This window comes from Triticum aestivum, chromosome 4D, assembly GCF_018294505.1.
Source record: "Triticum aestivum cultivar Chinese Spring chromosome 4D, IWGSC CS RefSeq v2.1, whole genome shotgun sequence".
Classification (NCBI taxonomy): domain Eukaryota; kingdom Viridiplantae; phylum Streptophyta; class Magnoliopsida; order Poales; family Poaceae; genus Triticum; species Triticum aestivum.
The window spans coordinates 230,953,619-230,966,324 of NC_057805.1; the positions used below are offsets into that span (position 1 = coordinate 230,953,619).

At 43.3% G+C, this 12,706-nt stretch overlaps 1 long non-coding RNA gene across 1 annotated transcript; it reads left to right on the top strand.

The window, feature by feature from the left end:
• The first annotated feature begins 6 nt into the window (after positions 1 to 6).
• Positions 7 to 832, top strand: LOC123097361 (uncharacterized). Its single transcript, XR_006447121.1, has 2 exons — positions 7 to 407; positions 513 to 832. It is a non-coding gene; the product is annotated as an uncharacterized lncRNA (long non-coding RNA).
• The last annotated feature ends 11,874 nt before the right edge of the window (positions 833 to 12,706 follow it).

Below are 12,706 nucleotides of genomic sequence, written 5' to 3' on the forward strand. Positions count from 1 at the left end.
GATCCGTTCGGTCGCCGGTCACCACCAGCGCCAAGCTCCACCCTCGCCCTCATCTCCCCCATGCGCTGAACACTTCCACCCCCACCCCCTGCGAGCTCCCCTCCCCTTCCTCCGACTACAGCACGACGAGGTCGATGGTCGCATCGGGCTCACCTCGTCTACCCCCGTGCGGTCCACCCCCGGATCCGCTGCAGCCCGCCCTCCCGGCCGGGAGATTCTCCCAAGCGCACCGGCCGCACCCTGCTTCTTCTCCCCTTCTGACGAACAGACAAACATGCGAGCCTTTGGGCCATCCAGTTCAGAAAGCTTTTTTTCTTAGTTTTTTTTTTCAGATTTGGCTGTTGATGTGCAGTTCACAAGTAACAGGAGTGCGTCACGGCCGAGCAGCATGAATCTCAGTTGCTCAGGTGTGCGGATCGGCCAGCTTGTCCATGGAGTTCGCTGGATGCATTTTTTCCCAAGTATTTTTTTATTGAAGTTCACCTACCTTCCTCTCTCGATCTTTTCTGTAGCTGAGCACAAGGAGTGCCTCCCGGTGAGCACGGGCTCCGGCCATGGGATCTCAATCCTCCATCTGTCATGGATCCTCGCTGGGGCAGCATGGTGATGCAGTCCGGCATGCGCGCGCGTGCAACACGATTGTGGTGGCGAGGCAGCTCGTGTTGTTCCTTCAGCTAGTGGAGGGTTGGCCTTTAGTTCAGAAAAAAAAATTAAGTGTAGCTCACTTGTTTCATTGCTGTAGTGATCTTGTATTCCGAGCGGTTCACTATGTTGCCAAGTGCAAAAACAAAATGGAAGAAAACAAACTGGAAAAAGTTGATTTTTTAATGCAGCTCACTCTGTTGTTTGTTTGCGGTAGAAAGAAAATTGGAAAAGAACAATTGATGCAGTACACTCACCCTTGTCCCTGAAGTGCATACTCGTTGATAAAAAACGTTACGGAGGCGATAAAAGAAAAATAATGTGGTTCACTTTTCATAGTATTGAGGTTCACCAACGCTCGACATGAAGTGCACTCCACCTCGTTTGGAAAACTGGCAAAATTTACGTCCCACAAAAAATAAATCATGCAGTGCGCTTGCCCGTCCGATGAAGTGCGGGTTTTAGTCTAAAAAAGTGCACTCCACCTCGTTTGGTAAAATTTACGTCCAACAAAAAAGAAATCATGCAGTGCACTTGTCTGTCCAGTGAAGTGCGGTTTTTAGTCTAAATAAGTGCGGTTTTCTGTCTGATGCAGTATGGCCCGTTTACGGTAGTCTTGAGGTTCACTTTTCATAGTCTTGCGGTTCACCAACACTCGACATGAAGTGCACTCCACCTCGTTTAGGAAAATTTACGTACCACAAAAAAGTAATGCGGTTAACTTCTTGATAGTGTTGTGGTTCATTTACACCTGATGTGAAGTGCACTCTACTTTCTCGTCCTTGAAAAAATTACGTTTGAATAAAATAAACCATGCAGTTCTCTAACACGTCTGATGCAGTGCGGTTTTAAGTCCGATGAAGCACCCACGTCGATTTGGGTGTTGTGAAAAACAAAGTGTCCGCATTTCGGAAAATTTAAAATTGCTCTTAAACCGCAAGGGATTAGAGAGAGTGTTCTACATGAAGAAGTTGCGTCTCGTCAAGATCTTTCCAACGCCATGTCATTTGAATCATTTCGACAACCAGTTTGTAAAATTTTCGTGAAAAACGGCCGCTGCCACTCGTCGTCCGCCGCACGATTTTCAAAATTAACTTAAAACTATAAAGAATCTCAAAACCATTTATACATATGAAAGTTGCGCCTTGTCCATAGCTCTCGAACGACGTATTACATGCCTCGTCTCAACAAACGGTTCAAAAACTAGAGCGAAAACAGTAACGAAAATTGAAAAAAATGTAATTCCGCGATTTAGTAAATTTGAAACTGCTCTTAAACCGTAATGAATTATAGAAAATAATACTTATCAAAAATATGCGCCTCGACGATATCTTTCCAACGGCGTATCATTTTCTTTATTCTGATGAGCGGTTTAGAAAAAATCACAAAAATACGCTCGCTCACTCGTCATCCGCCGCACCATTTTTGAAACTGCTCTTAAACCGCGAGGAATCTCGAAAAGTGTTCAACATGGCAAAGTTGCGCCTAATCAATAGCTTTCCAACGGTATATTATACGCCTCGTTCTGATAAACGGTTAAAAAACTAGAGCGAAAACAGTACTGGAAAAAAACACTGCGTGCAGTTTTTTCCAACACAAAGTTCACTCGCGTGAGTACTGCAGCACACTTGGTTCAAAGAATGACGTGCACTTGCGTTGAGCGTGCAGTGCGGAAGTGTTATCAGAATAGTTATTCTGCTAATATTAGCATAATAGACCGGCCCTATTCTGTATATATATATAGGGCTGGACTATTCTGTTACCCATAACAGAATAATATTCTGTTACCCCCCGGCCCTATATAGAATCCCCCCGAGCCAGCCCGAACCCAACCCACCTTCTTCCGCCGGAGGCAGCCGTCGTGGGCGAGCGAGCGACGGCGGCAGCCGGAGCCAGGGAGCCCGCGGCGCCGTGGCTGGCCGGCGACGGATCCACCGCCGTCATCCCCTTCCTCGGTGACGGCTCCTTCGCCGGGGCCGTGATCCCCGCCTCCTGCCTCCGTCCTTCGCCGGGGCTCCTTCGCCAGGGCCGTGATCCCCGCCTCCTGCCTCCCTCCCTCGCCGGGGCTCCTTCGCCGGGGCTCTGATCCCCGCCTCCAGCCTCCCTCCCTCGCCGGGGCTCCTTTGCCGGGGTCGTGATCCCCGCCAGCAGCTGCCTCCCCGGACCTCCACCACAAGCAGGAGTGTCGTCGTCTCCCCAAGCTCCTTGCCTGCATCAAGGTGCCGCCTCCCAAGAACATGCCAGTACGCCGCCCACGAGAGGAAGAAGAAGAAGTCAGATCCAAGAACATGCCACTGGAGGTGATGTCTGCTACCCACACTAATTTTCATCAAAAATTGAATCAGTTCAAAAAATGTTTTCATGTCTGGGTTTGCCTGAAGAAAAATACCATGTTTGTGTCAGTTCATCAGTTCATCAGTCCTGCTATGAAGAAGATTCAGTTTAAAAATTGCACACTCTATGCTCTGCCTACATGTTACACTATCAGATTCATCAGTACTACATGTGTGCTGCATCAGTGTCACATGTTCCTATGATGCAGAAGCAGATAGTACATTGCAAATGCTTGCATCAGTTCATTACACCCCAACCACTTGATGCACAGTTTGGATGTCGAGGTTACTGTCAGTACCTCTAATATGCTAGCTTCAGTTCAAGCCAAAAAACATAAACTTATGCATCGGTCCAAGTAGCTACTAGGCTTTATATAAGGTTCAGCTACCACTGCAAGTTGTATGATGTTATTTCTAATAGTGCATGTCGTGTAGTTGCGTCAGTTCGAACTTGTAAAAGAATGTTGTTGAAAAAATATACACTTGTTACACAGTAATTTCAATGATACATAAACTAGGAGTACTTCTAGTGTAGTTGCATAAGTTATAAATGAAAAAAAGAGAAGACATGCATCAGTTTTTTATATATGCATATCCATACATCTCTGAAGTTCAATGTTCAGTTTGCAAGTAGTGCACCAAATGTTTATGCATCAGTTATAGGGAAAAGGATAAAAACTTTCCATAACAGATGAAGTTCAACGTTCAATTTACAAGCAGTGCTAAAAATTAGTACATTAGTGCTGAACATGTACATTCATCAGTTCGACTGAAACTAAACCAGATACAAAATAGACAACAAAGTTTAATAACGTCGAGCGATGCAAGTTCAACTTGTACATTGCCTTCAGTGCATGACATGTTACCCATAGCATGTATACGAGAAAATGCAGAAAAGATTAATCCCAAAATTGTTGAATGTCATTGCAGAAACATGCAAAGCGGCACACGCAGCGAGGGTTTGATGAGCCAAGCAGATATGGGGCACCGCCTGGTTGGGTAACACCAGAAATAGCACCTGGATACTTCAACAATACAGGCAGATTTCAAGCTACACCAGAATCATCAGAAGCACGGACAGGTTCTTCTATGCAGCAAACACCGATATCTGGGAATACAAGCTTTGCCATTGCTGGGTTGTAACAAGGTCAACAATTTCCCCAACAACAAATGTTTTCCTTCCCTAGCGCATGCAGAAATGCAAGGACACACAGGCTTCCACCAGTCGCTCCGTCAACATCAATCATTCGTGCTGCAAAAGTAGTTGCGACGGGAAGACCAGGCCAAAGAGACAGAAATTTTGGCCACTCTAGCAGGGTGCAAAGTACAAGATATGAGCCATATAGACAGGAGCAACCTCACAACGAATCTGAGGGAAGACGGCCGTACAGTGGGAGACGGAGAGCTTCATCAACATTGGTCCCTCCAAGAGATGCATTGCTGCATGTGCCAAGGGTGACACCACCCGAGCCCATACACCAGGGTGAACAGCAAACACCGGAGGCAGCACGGAGCTATAGACATGTAAGTATCCATTCAGAAAAAAACATACAAGCACAGTCCATACCATGGTACTGTGACCACCCCATCTAACATTTTCATAACTACGTTTTTGTTTGCTCACTGTTGCGTGCAGCCACCTAACATTGAAGCTTACGTTCTGCCAAGGCTAGAGATGCGCTTTGAAACTTTCAAAGAAGTAAAGGACTTCTACAATGTCTATGCAAAGCACGCAGGGTTTGCTGTTAGGGAAGGCTCCAAGGTTGAGACCAGAGTCTACCTTTATTACACGTGCTATGGAGTCTATGAATCGAAGGTGTCAGAAGCAAATAGACAGCGGAACAAGACGGCAGTCGGGACTAACTGCGGGGCTAAAATGAAGTTGAAGAGGGAAAAGGATGGAACACTTGTTGTAAAAGAGATAGTCTAGGAACACAACCACAGGCTACAGCTCACCCCCCAAATGCTTGTCTTCTTGCACTGCCACAAAAACTTTGACAAAACAATCTTGGAGTATGTCAAGTACTTGCAGTTCAAAGGCATTGAACACGCGCAAATCATGAGCATACTGGGCGGCGATGACCCCAGTAGCTACTTCCTCGAAATGAATGCCAAAGACATGATTAACATGTAAGTACAAACTTGTTCTCCTCCCATAAACCCCCTCCGCCTTTTTCCTCTGTCGGTACAAACATATTATGCAACGCATGACCTGACGCCAGTTCAACATGCATTTTTGAATGACTGTTCACTTTTAATATGCAGCAAAGCAAAGAATTCAAGGATGGATGATGTGGACGATGTCCTAAAGACTGTCAACTTCTTTAGGGAGATGAAAGCTATAAACAGGGAATTCTTCTGTGACATGCAACTTGATGAGTCCGACAGAGTTAAGAACATATTCTGGGCGAACGCAAGCTGCCGAGGGGCGTATCAGGACATTGGTGACTGCGTAGCGTTTGACACCACATATAAGACCAACAAGTACCATATGCCACTTGGGGTGTTTGTGGGTACTAACAACCACTTACAGACTACATTCTTTGGTTTCGCCCTGATAAGAGATGAGGATGCAGATTCATTCAGATGGTTGTTCAAGAAATTTTTAAGGTGCATGAGAGGGAAGGCTCCTACATGCATCCTCATAGGTACAATCGCCAAAACCACCCCCAACCACCACCCCCCCAAAAGGAAAATAACACAATAAAAATGATGTGTCAGTTCTATTGGTATATATGCACTACCATCTGCTGACCACTCCACGTCTCTTTTCTCATTACCAGACTAGTGCCCGGCAATGGCTTTGGCAATCCCAGATGCTTTCAATAACACAGTACACAAGCTGTGCCGCTGGCACATTATGAAGAAGTACAGGGAACACCTCGCATACCTGTACAACCCGCACGAAGACATTAAGGATGAATTCACATCAATCCTCAACTGGCCCCTCATGCCAACTGAGTTTGAGGATGCCTGGAAAAGACTCATGGATAAGTACAACCTCCATGATGATGCCACGATGGTGGGCATGTGGAACGAGCGTGAGAGATGGATATCAGCCTACTTCAAAGAAATTTTTTGCGCCAAAATGACATCCACACAACGAAGTGAGAGCATGAACAATGTGCTCAAGAAGAACTTCGCAAGTGAGAGACAAAACCTACACCAGTTTGTCATCCAGGTAAACTCCTGCGTCAAAACTAGGAGGCAGACAGAGAACCAGGAGACAATGGGTAACCGGGTATAGCTCTATCACCTGTGTAAGACAACAAACATGCTTACTAACGTAAAACTTTATTAGTTAGACAAGTTTTTGCTGTGAGAAAACTAATAATTTGGTCATCATTCTTGCATGGGCAGAAGGAACAAAACACGCTGACCTTCTATGGGTTTCACACCCAGATGGCAAAGCTTTACTCATGAGCTATGTACAGCGAGATCAGAAAAAGGCTAAAACTGAGCACACTCTTCACGGCGACAGAGACGGAAGAACCCACAAAGTACCTCGTGCGCTACAACAACCCGCAAAAACTGTCTGTGTGGTCTCAGCACGCGTTCCAGGTGGTTGCAGACCCCGTGGGAGAAATATATGACTGCGAGTGCAAGCTATGGGACCACACAGGTAAGGACAAAAAAAAGATAGTACATATTGTACTACTTATTTTTGCAAAGTTTTTGTTCAAAAGAAATGACAAAAAACATGCACCTCTTCCAAAAAAATACAGGTATTTTCTGCGTGCATGCATGTGCATGATGTAGACAATTAAGGCTGCCAGCGTTCCAGAGAAATACATCCTCAGGAGATACACCAAACGCCCGAACATCCAGCCAACATTCAACAGAAATGACTTGAGGACAGTAGCGTCAAACAAGGCATCCCAATACTGCATTGAAAGCTCACTGCTGCAGCTGAACATGAGGGTGCACAGAAAAAGCTTGAGAAGCCAAGAGCAAATGGCGAGATCACGGGTCGTCATGGACAAACTTGAACAAGAACTCGACGCCATGCATTCTGCTGAAAACGGAGGTCTCGCGGACATTGAAGCCATTGAGCAGGATATTGCTACAATCTTATCCGAGATGAACCATCTGGGAGCTATTGACCCATTCGACAATGAGGAAGAGGAGCAACAGCAACCAGAGCTTGCCCATGTACAAACTCAAGAGCAGCGACATGCTCACATGCAAGATCATGAGCTTGATGGTGTTGTAGGCAAACCACATGACAACAAGACATCCTACCAGCAGCAGCAGGAAAGGGTAATTAAACCACCCATATTCTCAAACACAAAGGGGGGGAAGAGTAAGACGCAACCACCGAAAGCAGCAGCCAAAAAGCCGCCACGCCCCATCAGGCGCGTGGAATTTGCCCCGGACGGCAAACCTCTCGGGATAAGGGTATGCGGATTCTGCAACGTCGTGAACAATCATAATTACCGCACATGCCCACTCCGCACAGATGCCATTGTCAACAAGCAAAAGCTGCAGAAGCAAATTGGAGCCGCCCAGGTTTCTACCAATGGAGACGACAAACGTAACAGCTACACTTGTCGCAAGCGTGGGGGAACTGACGGACATAATTCCCGCACATGCAAAGTGGGCAAGGAGGTCAGTGGCGCTGAACAGAAACAGGGCAAGGTGCAGAGTTCAAAAAACTCAAAAGAAGAGGATGAAGAAGAAGAGTTTGACGAGAATGACGACCAATCAGACGAAGACAATGAAGATGACAGTATTGGGGACGAGGAAACTGAAACTGAAGATGAAGCGGCCAAGGCTCAACCAGGAAAGGGCGCCGGCAAGGGACAACATTTAGGAGGAGCTCAAGACTGAAGAATCCATAGTGGTTATGCTGCTACGTCAACTAAAAAATAAGCTTGTACTCTCAGTTGCCTCGGTACACAATGAGGAAACATATCAGAAACACTGTCGTTACCAAAACATATTTAGCTTTATCATCGATTTCTCAATCAGTACTATAGTTAAGATATAATTTGTGATTTGTGCCTGCTGGACAAGTGATATTATTATGTAAACCATTTTATAATCCTTTTGAATGCAGTCACAAATATATTTGAAAAAACTTATCTGGATTTATGTAACGCCAACACTACTGTTGACCAGTAACTCAGCAAAAATATGTTAAGGAAAAATTAAACTCTTATAGTACATCAGTACTAATAATTCTCACTCATCAGTACAAGGGAGGGTAACCAAACACACCCGTGAACACCTCAAAAAACATCATTTCAAAAACAAGCTATGTCTGGTTCTGCCAGTCCTAGTTCAGAAAGTCCATCAGTACATAAAAATAATTACCTCAAGCAAACAGAAAAAATTGAAAGTGCAAATATAATACACCTGTACTGATGAAAAACTAGTTTATCTATAAAAATACTTTCAAAGATTATGTTGATATAAACAATCCTTTCAAAAAAATTGTTTAAAAAAAGATTAGCATGACACACATAGTCTGACTGGTATTTGGTAAGTTCAATTACACTTCAATCACAAGTCCAAGTACCCACAGTAGAGGAGTACAAACCTCCATCATCACCAACCCTGAAACGCGCAAGTGGGAGAAGCAGCTGATAAGTACAGCTTGACAAGACGGATCAGTGCGACAGTAAAATGCCATCATCATCGACCCTGAGACGAGCAAGTGGGATAAGCAACTGATAAGTACATCTTGACAAGACTACTCAGTGCGACTAGATTAATACCCTGGCAAAGAAATTGGCTTGGACGGTTGGTTCTTCCAGGCCACCGCCCGCGCCACCCACTGGGCGGTTGCCACAAGGGACTGCAAATGGCGACCCCACGACCACTACACCCACGTCCCCGACGAACTGCCTCCCACACATCCCCGTCCACGCACTGCAAAAACCCCATTGTCTTCCATCTCTGCCTCATTCCCAGAACCACCATCGCCGCTTCCATCTCCACTGCATGCAAACCAGAAACTTCTCCCTCCCAAACCCACAGTCGCCGGAGGAGGGCCATGGTGGAGGAACCGTCCGCCAAGCGTCATCATGGCGAGACATCCGACAAGAGAAGCAACCTCAACGTCGTTCACGTCCCCGGCGAGAAGCGTGCGTACACCAAAACCCTCACAGGGGTTGAGCTCCACGGCAAGGAGATGCTGGAAATCGTCTGCACCAGCGAACCAGACAAGGCCGACGAGATGATCTCCAGGCTCTGGAGGAAGGCTGGCAGCTTGCATCATAGGATCGTCGGCATTGGTGTGCACTACACCTGGGAAGACAAACCTCCCCAGATGGCAGCACTCCTGTAGTTGTGCGTGGAGGAACTCTGCCTGGTGTACCACATCGCAGCGGCCACAAAATGGTGACCCATACTACTCATTTCCCCTGTTTGGTTCATCTGTTTAATTAGTACTGTATCCTGAAAATTTCATCAAACTTGTTTCCCAACTAGATGTACTAGTGTGGTTTGTGAAAGTGGATGCACTACTGCATTTTCTCAAGTAGATACACTATAAATGTATTTTTGAACCTGATGCACTAGATTACTATTTGAAAAATCTTGCAGAAATTAATTTCTGAAGTTGATGTACTAGTGTAGTTTCTGATCTTGATCCCATAGTGTAGTTATTGTACTCGATGCATTAAAAAGGTGTTCCTGAACTTGATGTAGTGAAGTAGTTTCTAAATTTGGTCTAATGTTATTTTCATAAGCAAAAAAACTATGAACTTGGTGAAGCACTGGTATGTGTTGTCCTATTCTAAAAAGTAAACTAAACTAGTACTAAAGCAGCACATACAACATTGCCTCAAACTATGTATAATCCAAAAAGAAAAATAACATGATGTACTTGAATTTAATTTCAGAACTTTGTTTACTAGTTTCTGAAGTACATTCATCCATTAATTATGCTATATAAGCATCTACTTCATGGATTCATCACTTGTAAAACAAAACAAAAATGAAGAATTCAAACATCAAAGTAATGTTAATCTTCAAAATGTCTCTCTCCTTGCAGGCCCAAGCGCCTGAACGAGATGCTGAAGCATGAGAAGTTGTTCACATTTGCCGGTTTCAGCATTGAAGGCGACAAAGAGAAGCTGAAAATGGCTAGTTTGGAGATCAACCCCAACAAGTACATCGACATTCAGCGCATCTGGAGAGTTCCGTACACCGGAAAAGAGTACGACTCCTTGACTGATGTTGCAGCCAGCGTCATCCACCCATTCTACAAAGGCATGAAGAAGAACATCGACACACAGGAAGGCCACATACTGTGGGGGATCAGCCCGCTGCCAGACAACCGCATCGAGTACGCAGGAGTAGATGCGTACGCCAGGTACAAGTCATGGAACATGATCGACAACATCACAAATGGTTGGGAAATTTCAAAAGCGCGGGAGGCTGACCCCCACTACGACTGCCCCTTTTAGGGATGAAGATATATCAAAGCCTGCCTTCGTTTTGCTTCCGCTTGTGCTTGCCTTTTATCTTGTTGTTTGAGATTTCTAGTATGCTCTTGTTGGGTTGAACCAGTATGATTATGTCGTGCTTGTCATGGTCGAACAAGTTTACTTATGTCATCAAGTACATTGTTTTGCTTATCTCATTATATAAGTTTGGTAGCTTCGTATTTTGTTAATCCATCATTTCAAATTCAAAAGTAGCTTCTAAATGGAACTTTGTGGCTGCTCTTCAGTACTAGTTATGAAGCAACTAATCACACAACGATGTTCCATGTGTAGTTTCGATTCAGTATTGTATAGAAAACATAACGTTGAAAACAATCAGTACAATTTGAGTTGCTTAACAACGCTTCAAAAGTTGAAGCATAAATTCTTAGTACTTCATGTATTGTTCTCATTCATATGTAGCTGCTACAAAATTAACAAGTACTACAACACAAAAAGTTAAGAAGCATCAGCACACACTTATGTTGGTCACTTGCAGACTAAGAATGACAGTACTAGCACACTTGATCGGACAGTACATACTTACTACAATAAAAAGTACAAAGAAGCATCAGTTCGTAATCCCACAAAAAATGTTAGAATAAGAACATAAGTGCTACTATGAATGGACTATCAGTACAACTTAGTCTACACGCAAGTACCATAGTGCTGAAAATGATACCAGAAGACCCTTGAGAATAATCACAAAAACAAACACAAAAAGAAGGCAAAAAACTCAAATGAAAAAATAACACTTCCACAAAATTCACAACAGCTAGAACAAAACGTATCAGTCCAGGTTACAGGTGGAGTCAAGTACTAGATTCAAACCCAAAAAAAAGAAAAAATTGACCGCCCAAGGACAGGGAGGCCCTAACGCTGCTAGATACTTGAACTCGAGCCCACGGCAGAACCGTCGGCGAATCCCTAGTAATCCGCACAACGCAGGGCCAGCCGACCAGGGCCCACAGGTCATGAGGGAGAGAGCGCCGTGTATAAGCGCTCAGGTAAGTATTCAGAGGAGTTCGACCGGTAGGACTCGGTCGCGCTTATAAACAGGTCGAGAGCCTCCTCCCTTAGCGAGGTGGGACTAAACCCAGAGCACACGCACATCCAGCAGTCCCCAAATCGCCCGCGCGGGCCATTTGGACTAGAAAACGGCCCAATAGCCTCCATCGTCTACAAACACCCCACCAATAAGGCATGTTAAACAAAGCAGAGCGCGGGGCAAAGAAATATAAACTACAAAAAATTGTTCAAAAAATGAAAATATAAAAGTTCAAATACTAGTTCGCATGCAATAATTTTAAATACAAAAAACAAAAATAAAAATAATTTTAGCTCTGCACCATGGATGATAAAAAAGGAAAAAATATGATACAAAAACAACGAAACTCTAAAAAGCAAAGAACTTAATAGCCTATCTGTTAAATGTACATAATTTAAAACACTGAATTAAATATTACTTTCAAGTTCAACTACTAAAATGCAAGAAGTTCAAATAGATAATGTTTGTCAATTCTGCTAAATTTATTATTTATATAAAATCCGACAAGTTCAACTACTAAAATGCAAGAAGTTCAAATAGATAATGTTTGTCAATTCTGCTAAATTTCTTATTTATATAAAATCTGACAAGTTCAACTACTAAAATGCAAGAAGTTCAAATAGATTTTGTTTGTCAATTCAGCTAAATTTCTTATTTATATAAAATATGTCCACACCTCAACGAACAATTTCGTCGTAAATAAAAAACTCAGTTCAAACATACATATGACATCAGTACTAAAAAAGCGGGAACAGTCAGGTCACTCTGTAACATCCCAAATTTTCAATTTGGAATGTTATACATAGATCATCATTGCATATCATGTTTTGTTGCAATTTGACAAATCGTCGATAAATCCTAAGCAACTCAAGGACCCTCGGAGAGAGTTGGGGATTTTCTCGAATTTTCAAATTTGATTTTTTTTCAAACGAGGATTGTGGTTTTAATTATTTTTCTCTCCGGAAAAATATTTCATTTTAAATAAACAAGAGGAGAAAATATGACTTCTCCAAAACAATTGAAATACTGGAGGAAAAATGTTAAAAACATTATTTGGAATTTATTTGGATTTTATTTGCAATTTTTATTGCATTAAAAATATTGCATATTTTCAAAATATTTATTTTTGATTATAAAAATGTTCACCCTATTCTAGATTTTCTAACTAGACGGGGAAAATTTATTTCATATTTTTTTGTTTTTTATTTATTTTTCTACGCAATATTTTCCGCGGAACTTATTTAAAAAAA